Genomic DNA, 14,310 nt, shown 5'->3' with positions numbered 1-14,310 from the left:
AACCGCCTCTGGACCAGACCTACCCCCGCTGCTGCGACAGAACATACGACTCTTTTAACCTGTATTCCCCTTTTTTTTTTTTTTTTTTTTAAAACCGCATCATTCCATTTTCTCATTTTGTTTTCATTTTTTTTTTTTAAAAACAAACATGCCAAAACGAACTTGCAAAACACAAGGGCGGGTGGGCGGGAATCCTTTACTGTCCGGAGTCACAAGGAAGGTAAGACCCCTCCCCTATAGTTTATATACTAGCCCCCTCCCCACCCTACAGTGACCCTATTCCACCAATCCCCTATAAGGGCCCATAATGCCCTTTAATTCACTTTATTAACCCCTCACTCCCTCCCTTCCCTCTGGTCATGTCGCCCCTCCCCCCTATGGGGTCCATGGCTTTCTTGACCACTGAGGAAGGATTCTCTGGTCGTGATGGTTAGTATACCCACTTAACCTAATAAATAACACACCGACTGCATGTGACTTGGTTAAACAAATTGGCCACAGCAGCCTTTATTACCTATTATTAACATACTAACACAAGGGGGCGCCGTCCAACGGGCGACCCCAAACAAATAATAGGTAACACATAAATAATAACTGTACATGTAACCCCATGTAGGCCCGGTCCAGAAACCACTTCCTCCACCAATATCCCTGGCCGCAACACTCCGACCCAGAGATGAGGTATTTATCACCCCGTGGATTAATACCCCCCAAACCTTGCAGAACCCCGTGCCTGCAATTTACCGGAACCCGGAGACACCATACCAAGACAGTGCCTCTCAGTCCAGCCACCAATCCCTTACAACCGCCTCTGGACCAGACCTACCCCCGCCACAGGACAGGACACGTGACACCTTACGTGGCCTGGACCCGCCACACACCCAAGGCTTGCTCCACCATCACGCAAACCCACGGCCCATAGATCAGAACCAATCTCCGTAAGGTGAACCCCATCACCCCTTCGAAACTGCCACTTTGGCGACTCCAGATCCGCACGTCACACTACAATACCGCCGTTTCTCCGCACGAAACGCGCAACCACCCTGTTCACATGAGCCCGGGCGCGATTCAGCCTCTCAACTGACCGTGCCCCCCTCCACACCAATGTGGCAACAATCCGACCATACCACTATCAAACCCGGATACCTGGTCCATAAACGCAATAGATCCATCTTGATGTCCCAGATCAAATCACGTGATGCCCGCACTCCCAAGTCATTTCCCCCTCCACGTGCAAAAACCAACACGTTCGGAGGTCTATCCACCCTGCAATAGTATTCAAACTCCGTCACGACCGTGCTCCATTCCATGCCCCGCACACCGAACCACTTGACCAACGCAAGCGATCTGTCCACCCAACTGCCGACCATTCAGGCGAGCATCGGCCCGACGGGCCCCCCAGAACACGAAGGAGAGCCCCAGAATCCATATCAGGCAGATTCCTACAACCACAGAAACTTTACCAAACAAACCCCACCAACACCAATTTTTTAGCATGAAACCCCGACAAAGCCACAACCAACTACTCCATAAAGCCCTCACTGGGACAACAACTGTGGGCGCACATAACCCCGAAAAACAATAAGACTCCCACCAACCGATTCGTCCCACCATGTCATCACCCAGGCCACAACGCGAAGCCTCCGTAGCCGCCCCGATCCTGAAGGAATGAGGCCCGTAATCTCCCGAGCATTCCCCCGCACAGCGCAAACAACTCCTCAGTACGGCCACAAACTGGTAACGAGACAAACCAAGACCCATCCACGTGCCATAACAGCAGGCCCGGAGGACCGCCCCCAAGCCGCAAAACTTCCTCACCAACTGCCCCGGGCACAAGGCATCCATCACAACCAACCTGCCTCGACCCATCAGGTCTGTTTTTGGACCGCCTAAGCTGACACTCTACTCTCCGTCCCACCAATGCCACAACCTCGGACATCAGACCACCGCCCCTGAACCTGGAAGGACTCACCAACGCCCCAAAAAGGCTAACACAAAAGCCGTTTCAAAAGCACCCTCTCATGAACTGAGACACAAATTTCCCGCAAACCGTCCACCAATTGCCGTAACAAAACCAAAGAAATGGGCCACCTAGTGTCCCGCTCCTTCGCCCCTTTTTCGAAAACCCTTCAAGGCCTGCCGCACCCAAAATTCCGCGGCACGCCCCACTCACCCCTGACCATCAACCAAAAAGGCCACAGCCGCCACTCTAATTATCATTGCTGATGCTGACTTCCCAGCCCTGAAATCCTCGCTCACTAGTGCCAGTAGCGCCAACAAGTAATTTGCTCGCCCGTCACCAAACATAACTCCCAGCATCTCCTGCCACTCACCGAATTCCTAATGAAACCCGCAATCAATGCCTCACCAGGCTCCACAAGTCCTCTGGACACACTGCTCCGATCTCGTCTGCCCCCCGGCATGAACTCCCACAACCTGTGGACTGAAAATGAGATAAAGCGTCCGCCACCCCGTTATCAACCCCCACCACGTGTTTCGCAACCACATGAACGTTCCACAGTAAACACTTGAGCACCAAATGCCGCAGATAAGCCACTACCGGTCCGGACTCTGCTGACAAGCTGTTTATCGCATGCACCACCGCCTGATTATCGCAGTGATCGCACACTTTACATCCCGAAAATTGCGACCCCCCCACAATTCCACCGTCACCACGATCGAAAATAACCACAGCAAGGCCAGATTCCTTACCAGACCAACCTGCCGCCATTCCTTAGGCCACCTCCCAACGTACCAATGTCCCTGAAAAAGTGGTGACGAAACCTGCCGACCCGGCCGCGTCCCTGTACAGTTCTAGCACACCATTGGGCACCACCTTCTTCAACCACAAGGCTCGGCCGTTAAAACATTGCAAGAAAAACATCCCAAACCAGAAAATCCTCCTTGATCTCCCGCGAGACCCGCACAAAATGCGCCGGGGACCGTACGCCTACCCTATCTGCCGCCAAAATCTTGGCGAGCACCCGCCCCATTGGCATAATCCTGCACGCAAAGTTCAAACTTCCCGAGCAAAGACTGCACCACCTTCAGCCGCCCTTTCCGTGCTGCCAGCATTGCTGCTACCACTCACCACAAGGCCACCATCTTCCCCTCCGGCAGCCTGCATTCCATAGCCAAAGAGTCAATCTCAGTCCCCAAAGAAAACAAAAATTACCGCATAACCGTCGCCGGCGCCGATTTATCCTGTGCTAAAGGGATCCCAAAGCTATCCGCCACTCTCTGTAAGGCGAACAACGAGCCAGCGCAAACCATGGATCCCGCCGGACCGACACCAAGAAAATCATCTAGATAGAGGATAATGGAGGACAAACCAGACACGTCCCGCACCACCCACTCAGCAAAGGAACTAAACGCCCCAAAATACAAACCAGAAATTGAAACAGCCCATAGGCAAACAATGATCAACATAAACTCATCACCCCACCAGCAACCCAGAAGGTGCTGGCTCTCCGGATGCACCGGCAGCAAACGAAACGCCGATTCTACATCCACCTTTGCCATCAATGCACCGCATCCCGCCGCCCGCACCAAGTCCAGCGCTTTGTCAAACGAGATGTAGTACACTGCCGACAATTCTAGCGCGATGCCATCATTCACTGACGACCCCCCCGGAAATGAAAGATGCTGGATGAGCCGAAATTTATCCGGCTCCTTCTTTGGCACCACCCCCAACCGGGACACCACCAGATTACTGCACGGCGGGCTCTCAAATGGACCCCCATCCTGCCCAACTCAACCTCTGTCCCCAACTTCCCACCCACAACCATAGGGTGGTCCCTTGCCGACCGTAAAGTACGACAAACCGGAGGCCATGCCTCAACCGCCGACGGAATCTGAAAACCGTATAAAAAACCAAACCGCAAAATTGACGCCGCTGCCCCGCCCAGATACCTATTTAAAAGATGGCGCCATCGCCCTAATTTTCACTGGCGTCCTCCCTTTTACCAAAACCCGTCCCCCCTCAGCCGGAGCACTCATGCTCGAACCTGCCTGCTGCCCCAAATTTGCACCGGCCGTCGCCAACTTGCCAGCACAATCCCTTTTTCTGGGTACCCGAGGGCCTGGCTCCCGTTCCCCCCGGCGCCGCCATGAAAGGGGGGGGGGGGTTGGCTTGGGGCCGCCATTCAACGCATCCATAAGGAAATGCCCTCACGGTCCCACCGCATGCCGGGCCGCAACGCCTTCCGCCGCCTAAACTGCTCATCATACCGCAGCCATGGCAAGCCCCTGTCCGTGCGATACGCCTCCCCCATTGCATCCCGATAATCAAACAGAGCCGAGCAGTGCTCCGGCTCCTTTTCCCCTATGACACTTGCCAAATTGCAAATGCCTGCAGCCAATTGGAAAAAAGGGGGCGAGGAATGAGCATATAACGGCGTTTTTCTTCCTCTTCCCCTTCCTTCTTGGGAGTCGTTCGGCTTCACCTTGTCCAGATTAAATTTTTTTTTTTTTTTTTTTTTACAGGGGTAGCAGGGAAAATATCTTCACATACTCCCCCTTCCCAATCTTGTCCCTCACCTCCCTCTTGAGGTGAGCCCCTAACGGTCCCTCAAAGCACACGTAAACTTAGCCCTATCCGCCAAACGCACCACCTCATCCCCCATTTTCCTTTTCTACCGCTGTTTAACCCGCGGGCTCCACTACTCCACCAACCGCACCCGTCCCTACCGGCGCCGCCTCGCTGCTGACCGACGCTGCGCCATCCACCGTCGACCCATCCAGGCCGCTGCTGCCGCCGGCGCGCGCGTTAAACCCTGCAACAAGCCCAGCAACTGACTAAGCAATGCTGATCCCCCTTGGCGCTGCCGTGCCCGCAGCCACCTCCCCAAAACTAGCACCCCGCGCCTCAAGCAATGCCGAATCCACGGCTAGCTCACCCGACCGTGGCGCAAAAATGGAAATTGGAACCGCGACGTCCTCCGCCATCTGCTCGTCAGATTCGTCCCCCCGACCTGAGGGCTCCCTCTTCTTCCTCGCTGTAGTCGTCCTCCACCATTCCAGCTCCAGGGGACGCAGCCGATGCATCCCCTCCACCACGGCTGCCCTCCTGGACCGCCGCGTGGGCACTGGCGGTGGGCATCCGTCTCTTCCTGTGCGGCGACAGCCCGCGAGACCGTCCTGTCCCCCGGGCCGCCGCTGACCGAATTCTCTTCCTGGAGGAGCCTCTCCCTGAGCTCAGGGGGCTCCCCACCGTCGCCTCCAGCCCTCCAGGGGCCCCAACCGTGGCATCCCGCTGGGTCCTCCCCAGGAGGGGGGAGACCGCTGCTGCCGGGCGCAGTACTGCTGACCTGAGGGACCTGGCGGGAACCGCAGGGCTCCTGCCGTCCCCCCTGCTCCCCACAGCCTCACGGGTATCCGGGTGCCGCCTGCACACACCGGTCCCCCCGCTGGCTGCCTGCGCCCAGCCCCCCCCCGCCACCCACGGGGGGTACTGCTGGCCTCATTCAAACTGCAGGGCCCGCTCCCAGATAGAAGCTGCTGCAGGGCCGCGTCACACCGCCGGGTGCCCGTCACCAGGAGCAGGCCCCCAGGCTGGGCGCGCCCCCTCTCAAGCCTCCGATCTCCGCTGGGCACGCCCCCCGGTCGCGGGCTGCCGCTGGCCTGGTAAATTGAGCCCGAGGCCTGGGACCGGAAGTAGGCCCCAGGCCGGGCCCGCCTCCGTCCAGGCCGCCGCTGGCCTCAGATCGACGCCGGGCTCGCTCCCGGCCGGGAGACGCCGCTGGGCTCCTCACTCCAGCCCGAGGCCCGACATCCGAAGAAGGCCCCAGGCTGGCCACGCCCCCTTCGCGGCCGCCGCGGCCTCGCCGGAGATTCCTCCCTGTGGCCGGGGCAGACGCTGGAAGCAGCCGCTGCCCGCCCCGCCGCGGAGGGTCCCGAGGGGGGCTCTCACTGGGCCTCCTTGCCCCCCTTGCGCCCGGGGAATACCTGATGGGGGGTGAGCCTGGAACGCCGCCCGCGGCCGAGGGGGGGACAAGGGGCAGGTGCCGACGGGGAAACCCAGGCAGCCCTGAAGCGGGACTGCACTGCCTGGGCCCCGTGCACCGCCATCGTTGATCGGATCAGTCCGTCCAGTGCCTGGAGGTCCGCCATGCCGGTGGTCAGGTCGGAATCCTTTACTGTCCGGAGTCACAAGGAAGGTAAGACCCCTCCCCTATAGTTTATATACTAGCCCCCTCCCCACCCTACAGTGACCCTATTCCACCAATCCCCTATAAGGGCCCATAATGCCCTTTAATTCACTTTATTAACCCCTCACTCCCTCCCTTCCCTCTGGTCATGTCGCCCCTCCCCCCTATGGGGTCCATGGCTTTCTAAAATCAAGCAAATTACCAATGCAAAAAGAAAATCTTATATTTTGATACCTTTTCAGACATCCTAAGTACTTGTTTTTTTTTCTAAATATCGCAATAAAGCATTGAATTATACTAAATGCAACTCCTTAATTTCTTGATGACTGTAGCTACCTAGTTTGCAGCATACAATTTTAAGTCTCTCCCAGAGCATGCTAAAGGCTGAAGGATGGAGCTGAATGCTAATGTTATTACTGTACTGCAGGTCTATGAAAAAAAGGTCATGAAGACAGCAGCAGAACCGGCTCCCTGTTGTGCAGTGTGTGAAAGTCATACCTTGAAATCCGAGTGATTCTGTATATATCTGCAAGATGGACAGGGTGTGTATATCTGGAATACCATATCTGGAATTTATTGCTTATATGTTGCAGATCTAAGGTCTAGTCTACAGATTATGAAATAATGTCTGCAAAATTAGAAATAAAAACAAATCATCCTAAATGCTCATATGTCATAATAAATGTTTGGTTATTAGACCTTACAGATATATAACTCAAAGCTACTGTATCTGAGGTTAGTTGCGCCTTACGTGTTCTTATGTATGCCAATTTAGCAGTGTCTGTTGTATTATTATTAGAGATGGGCAGATCGTTTGAAATTGTGGCAAATAAGATCTCAGCAAATTACAATAATAAAAAGTCTCTAGTTGCCCAGAAAATATGTGTAAGGCTAGGTTCACACTTCCGTAGTTTTCAATCCGTCAGGTCCGTCAGCAACGGATCAGTCGTTTTTAAGTTGTCAACTGATGCAACAGATGTGTTTTTCACAGGATTCCTTTCACAGGAATCCTGTGAAAAAACTGATCCGTTGCGTCCATTGCATCCGCTGTGCGTCCGTTTTTTGACGGATCAGTCATGATCTGTTTGTGTTTGGGACAGCCCAGTGGGTGTGCCAAACCTGCTGGGCATGCTCAGTAGAGCATGACGGAATCCAGCGCTGGATTCCGTTGTAAGACAGATTACGATGGAATCCAGCACCATAGACATACATTACAAGCGTGACAGACTGCGGCGGATTCCTGCATGGTGCGTCAATTTTGACGGCCAGAAAAACGTTACATTCTGCGTTGCTCCCTGACCAGAGCTCAGTTAAAAAACGACGGACCGCGACGCAGCGGACGCAACGCAGGGTCATCAGTCGCAATCCGCCACTAATGCAAGTCTATGGGACACCACGGAATCCGCTAAACGGATAGCGTTGTTTACCATAGCAGCGGATTAAGACTGATACATTTTAGCGGAAATGTGAACTTAGCCTAACACTCCAAGGTCTGTATTGAAGCTTTGAGCTCTAAGGTGCAAACACAGCCTTATTAATATCCAAGTGAGGGATCTGTCCTATCAAACTTACGTTGGTATGTTATGGACGTGGCAATTACAAATATGTGTACTTTGTTTTTTTTATGTTTCTTTTCACAAATATAAGTATTTATTGGAATAATTTTTATTTTTTGTTCTTTATTTTCTGATTTTTTTTATATTTTTAAATTTTTTAACTTTTTTTTTTGCTTTTATACTTAATTCCTATATGGGACATTACGTTTCACACCTCTGATCACATCGGCAATGTACTGCAATGATCGATCATTGCAGTACAGTGACGCTGTCAAAGCTGCACTCAGAAACTGCACTGAACATGCTGTAAAGCATAATCCCTGAGGCGTCCCGTAGCCAGGGGACCCAGAAGTCATCATGATTATGTAGCGCCGCGCCCCTGAATACATCAGGGTGCCACAGGGAACTGCATTCTTACCCAGGGTGCAGGGCCTACCCCCACGGTTTCAGGTACCCAAAAAACTGATGTCACTCCCATCTGCACCAAAACCCAATCACCTCACATCGAACACTGCCAGACAAACCAGTGGGTTGGACTAACTGGAAATGGGCCAGTCACGTGGGGGGAACTGAGCAGACTGAAGGAGGGAGTGAAAGAGAAGTAGGCTCCAAAGAGAGAGGAGCTGGGAGAGTGAGCTCCTGGGGAGCTAGGGACACTGGTTGTGTCGCAAGCGGTGATCCGGGTCCAGAGGAGTCGGGGACCGGTAGCAGGGACATTGGACAAGGGTGTGACGGACGTAGTCTTGGAGGACTGTCGGCATCAGAAGTGCCCAACAGAACTGACCACTACCGAGCACAACAGGGTACAGGACCCTAGGTCAGGAGCCGATTCAATGTCCTGACAATTCACCTGAAAGGGAGGGGATCTTCAAGGACTTTCCTAGATGCTCAGAGGTTGACGGCATCAGCACAACAAGGGAGATAGGGGTGTTTCCAGACACAGTAACCCCCTAAAGTCCCAAGTGCCAGCCCTCAAGAGCACGGCTACACTACGCATAGTGAGCAGGGCCCCCAACAGCTTCAAGCTACGGGGACTACCAACGGACAATAAATTGTGCACGGAGGCAGGCTCCGAATCACTAAGTGATACCGGTGGGACCGGGTACTTGGACGGGCTCCTGGCAGCGGCAGCTGTACACAGAGACTTTGGTTTACCTATAGTGTGTGTGTCTCCTTTCTAAACCTTATCCAGCACCATGACTACCCAAAGTGAGTACCTTGGTCCCCTACACCCTGTCCTCCCAAATCTACCAACCCCCTGAGGCCAGGGCCTTCCTTACCTGTGGATGGATTGACACCTTGCTGCTTCACACCATCTGCCCCGGGACTTCTTACAGCAGCGGTGGTACTCCCATTACCGCAACCCGCAGGTGGCATCACGAACTGTAAATATCCTCTTTTACGGATCAAAGTGTCCGCAAAGCCGGGTCCGGGCCCCTCGAGCCACAACGATCCCGGATCCGAGCACCCCGACTAACAGCGGGGCGGTACAATTAAATTATAGGGACACCGATCAGAGGGCAGAGGCAGTGCAATCCCTATCCCAATCCCCTAAGTACTGCAATCAAAATCAATCACGGCATATAGGGTGTTAAACATTCAGGGACATCATGGGCACCATCCCTGGACGTGAGAGATAGGACTCAGCTGTCGGGAAAGCTGAGTCCGCAATATCGATTGCCGTGGGCACAATGCTGATGCCCACGTGATTGCCAGGACGTACATATATGTTCTAGGTTGGGAACTACTCCCTCTCTAGGACGTATATGTACATTCAAGGTCGTGAAGGGGTTAAAGTGGCAAATGCAACACGGGCTGGGTTAGACCATCTCAAAAAGTCTCTCCTTTTTCTGGTCATATCCGTTAATGTTTAAACCATTACTTAAAATTTCTTTCTGAACTTACAGTAATAGATGGCAAAAGCAAGAAACCACTGCAAAGCCTTTACCTTTTTAGTAAGATCATAGTCCAGGACCACCCGGACTTCAGTGGGATCCATATGAAAACCAGTGGATAATAATATATTATAGATACCTGAAAAATTGAATCTCCTGAAGGGCAAACAAGCATTTTTCTAACTTGTCACAGAATTTATTCTCCTTAACTAGCTGTAAAACGTACCTCACATGTACCTGATGTGACTCTAGATCAGGCAAATAAATTAAAATGTGTTTCAAATATACCACCACAATTCCACCCTCCAGATGTTGGAAGATATAATTTACAAAATGCTGAAAAACGATGGCTGCATTGGTTAAACCAAATGGCATGGCAAGGTTTTCATAATGCTCCTCTGGGGTATTGAAAGCCATTTTCCACTCATCCCTGCTCCTTAATATAGATAAGATTCTAGACCCTCCCCAAGAGCCAGTTTAGTAAACCATTTAGCCCTGATGATCTTATTAATATGATCCCGAATTAAAAGGAGAGAGTACAGTAAATTCCATGAAAATGGTGTAAGCCTGGATAGCTGCTCTAGCATTTGTAGTGACACAAGGTTTGTTAGGGCATTTTCTGGGCCAGGTCTTACGGATAGCCGGAGAGATGGGTGGATCTGGCTATCCCCATACCTCCGCCCATGGGAGTGTTTTAGACAGGTTAGGAGGACAGGGTGAGAAAGTGAGTAGATGGTGATCAGGTATGAAGAGAGGGGAGATATTGAGATTAGATAGAGAGAAGGCCTAACGCATGTCTGTATGTGTGGGTAGCTGTGGTAGACCACTGGGTAAGACTGAAAGATAAGGCAAGTGTCAGGAGTTTAGAGGCTGCTGATTGGTGGGTGTCAGTGCGATGTTGAAGTCATCCATGACGATGGTGGGAATGTCAACAGAGAGAAAGTGTAAACGCCAAATGGGAATTGGTCAATAAAAATAGTGGCCGTACCAGTGGGCGGTATGTGGAGACACTTTGAAGTTGGAGGGAGAGTAGATATGCGCAAAATGCACTTCAAAAGAAGGGAGGGTATGGGAGGGTTAAGGTGGGTTGTTTTTGGAAGTTGCAGTTGTTAAAAATGAAAAGACCCACTCCTTAACCATGTCTTTTAGCAGGCTGAGGAGTATGGGTGAAGTGAAAGCCACTATAACACAGTGCAGCAGGGGATTCTGGGTCGGAGGTTGTCAGACATGTTTTGGTAAGGCCAAAGATGGACGGATTGTGAGAGGTAATGATTTTGTGAATGACATGCAGTTTGTTGCATATAGAATAGACTTTTTAAATCACTCCGAGAGAAAGGGAGTAGCAGGTTGTGGGTAAAGTGAATGGGTTTTGTGTTAGAAAGATTGCGTTAGTTTCTAGTAGATTGGGGAGAAATAGATGGGAAGATAAATAGGGGTACTATATAATGGCCCCATATTAGCTGTAGCACTATATAATGGCCCCCACATTAGTTGCAGCACTATACAATGGCCCCCTTATTACATGCAGCACTGTATACTGACCCCAATAGCTGAGACTATAGTGGTAAATGGTGCAGTTCTGAACTTCACCACAAACCCCCAGTCACACAATATGTGAACAGGGTCTGAGTGTTAAATGAAAAGTTGTTCAACTGGACTAGTCTTCCTCAAGCTGCAGGCATCTGGTGACACAAGATGGTTCACCATTAGAAATTTGTACATTCTGTAACAATTCTGAAGTCATATGATGTCATCTGGCCTATGATGTCATGTGTTGCATTATGCATCAAGTTTCCAGCATCAATGAACAGTTAATTGAATAGATAGATAATAGCTTAGCTACTGGAGAGAGGGGGGGACAGAGTATGTGTCGCGGGCGGGGAGGAGGGTGTCGGCACACCGCGCTCACCCCTTCTGCTCGGGTCCGGCAGCTGCTCACTGGTGGCTCAAGCCGTGGGCCGGATCCCGGGGTTTCTCGAGCGACACTCCTCGCCCGTGAGTGAAAGGGGGTGTTTGTTGGGTGTGGGGATTGTTATAGTTCGTGACGCCACCCACGGTTGTGGTGATTGCACCACCGCTGCTCAGCATGGGGGTCCCGGGGATGGTGATGCGGAGCAGACAGGTGTTGTGTTGCCCCTCCGTGGGTAGGGGTTGGTGATCCCGGGGCCCGGTGATGAGATGTGAAGTGTAGGGCCTGGAGGGCGCAGGGACGCGGGGGCAGCGCTGTGCCTTGCGGCACTATGGTACTCACTCAGCCTGACACACGGACACAGTTTGTACGGTAAACCAACGGCTGGTAGGACGGTCCCACAGACGGCTGCACCTGCACTCCGGTAGGTGACGGTGATGTCCCTCTTCCTTGCACCTGTGTTGTCTGATGGTAGCGGTGGATTCCCTCCGGTTACCCGCTCCCCGACTGCAATCTGGGCCGGAGGAGCTCTACACTTTGCCCGCAGGCGCTGGCCCTGGGGAAACTTGTGCCCTGGCGGTGGCGGTGTCTCCCCGGTAATGGTCGGGCTGTTGCCGTCAATCGGGACTTGGTTGTTGGGGGAGCTGCGTCCCCGTCACTGACGGATTTGGCAAATCTGGCGACTCCTAGCCTTGCCGGGGTCCGAGAGGCCCCTGCCCTGGTGCTGACTGTCCTTCGGAACACTGCTCCAGACCACCGGGCACACAGCCAACGGGGTCCTTCCAGGAACTTCCAAACGGTCCCCCTCCAGACAGTCACCGCCGTTGCTGACCTTGCTGTTCTGGCCCTCACAAAGCTGGACCCTTCAGGCTGTCTTTCTCTTCTGTTACTTTGCTTGCTTTTCCTCCTTTACTACTTTCTTTCCTTAACTCCTCCACTTCCTCCTCCTGGACTCCTCTCTCAAGCTCTCCCTGAGCTCTTCTCTGTTGTTTACTCTTGCCCTGCCTGGGCTATCTGCCGTTCACTCTTTCATGTCCCTAGCTGGACTGCCTGGTTACTTCCTGCCTCCAGAGCTGTGAGCTCCTTGGTGGGTGGAGCCAACCGCCTGGCCCACCCCCTGGTGTGCATCATCAACCTCTGGAGGAAGGCAACAAGGATTTGTGGTTAGCTGTGATGTGCCTACCTGGAGTGTGGGGTGTGGTGGTGTTGTGACCTGTGTCCCCTGGCTTGCCCAGGGCGACACATTCCCCCTTAGCAAAATGCAGACCGTCCGCGGGCTGCCGTCCTACACCGGTTTTATTTTTCCGTAAAAAGGGGATAACAAGGGTTAAGCAAAACATAAATACATTTTTAATCAAAACTCTTCCCAAAACGGGAGGCACATTTACTTAAACGTTGCAACGGTATACGGTCACGGTTTCCGCTCTCTCCCACCCAAGCAACCTGGCCCTGATGCTGCCCCTAAAACCCAGGCAGCACCCCTTGACCCACAGTCCAGCACAAGTCACCCGAGCGGGATCTGTCCTTGCCCTCCAGAGGGTGGCCACCGGTTCCTTTGGTGGCTGGGCCCTGGCTTGCTCTGCTCAGGGCCCTCCCTCCAACCTGCCTCTCCGGAGGCGGTATGGCGGAAACGGTAACGGTACCCAACATATTTACAAGCCACTTAACGTTTGTGGTGCCCTGCAAGTTCACGGGCTTGTCCATGGATAGTTCCCATGCAAAATAAACTTTAAACTGTCCCCACGGGGACAACGGTGCCGGTTCCTGCCGGTTGCTAATCACACGGTGAATCAGGTGAACTTCGGATCATTTTCACTTATCATTTGCAGAACTTTTTCAAACAACAACTTCAATGATGGTCCCAACGGGGACGGTGCAACGGGCATCCGCTGCCCTACTCCGGTCTGTCAAGCGCTGGGGCTGCTGGCAAGGGGTAGAGGTCTGCGCTCGCTCGGGCCTCCGGGCCCCTCCTGAGGTTAACGTCCAGCGCAAACCACCCTCGCTCCCCAAAGTGCCGGGTATAGCGCACAATATCCCCCGGCATCAGGTTACGGCCGGGATGTTCCTCGGGCAGGTGAGCATGCACATCCCGCCGGGCTACAAACACCTCGGCCTCCAGACCTGGCTCGTAGATGAACCCGTAGCCCCGGCGGCCATCGAACCGCCTCACCTGTCCCTCGTGCAGCGGTCCCCGGTCACGGAATGTCGCTTGCCGGAGATTCTCCTTCTCCCGGATCGCTCTGGCCACCAGCTCGGCCTTCTTCCTTTCCCTCTCGGCGATCTCCAGGCCCAGCGGTACCGGCTCCCTATCCCAGTACGGCGCTGCTGCCAGCGCCGGCGCACGGGTTGAGCCCCGCGGGACATCCAGCACGTTACCCCACTGTCAGGAAGGTGGGCAGCGTATCCCGCGGTGTCATGGCCTTGGGCGCTGCCTTGCAGCAGCAACTCGGCGCTACCTCAGCCGAGGTGTGGGGGATGGGCATAGGGGCTTTCTGCTGCCGGGCCTTCGGCTCGGAACGGGTCTTCGGCTCCGGCTCGGGGAGTTTCTCAGGGTATGCCTCCGGTTCGGTCTTCGGAGTCTTCCACGGCAACACCGCTGACTGGCTGCGGGCTCCGGCTACAGGTTGGCCCGCTTGGGCGGGGACGCTGGGTTACTGCTACCGGTTGCGGTGGTAGCAGGCCTAGTGGCGGGGTCACGGCCTCCGGGATGGGTGGCGAGGGAGGCAGCGAAGGGAGAGGGCTTGGACCGGGCCCCACAGCCGCGATGACCGGCCCCTCAAGGGCATCGGGACGTGGGTCAC

This window comes from Anomaloglossus baeobatrachus, chromosome 2 (genome assembly GCF_048569485.1).
Source record: "Anomaloglossus baeobatrachus isolate aAnoBae1 chromosome 2, aAnoBae1.hap1, whole genome shotgun sequence".
NCBI classification, from domain to species: domain Eukaryota; kingdom Metazoa; phylum Chordata; class Amphibia; order Anura; family Aromobatidae; genus Anomaloglossus; species Anomaloglossus baeobatrachus.
The sequence above is the reverse complement of the archived record's forward strand: the minus strand, read 5'-3'. Positions refer to the sequence as shown.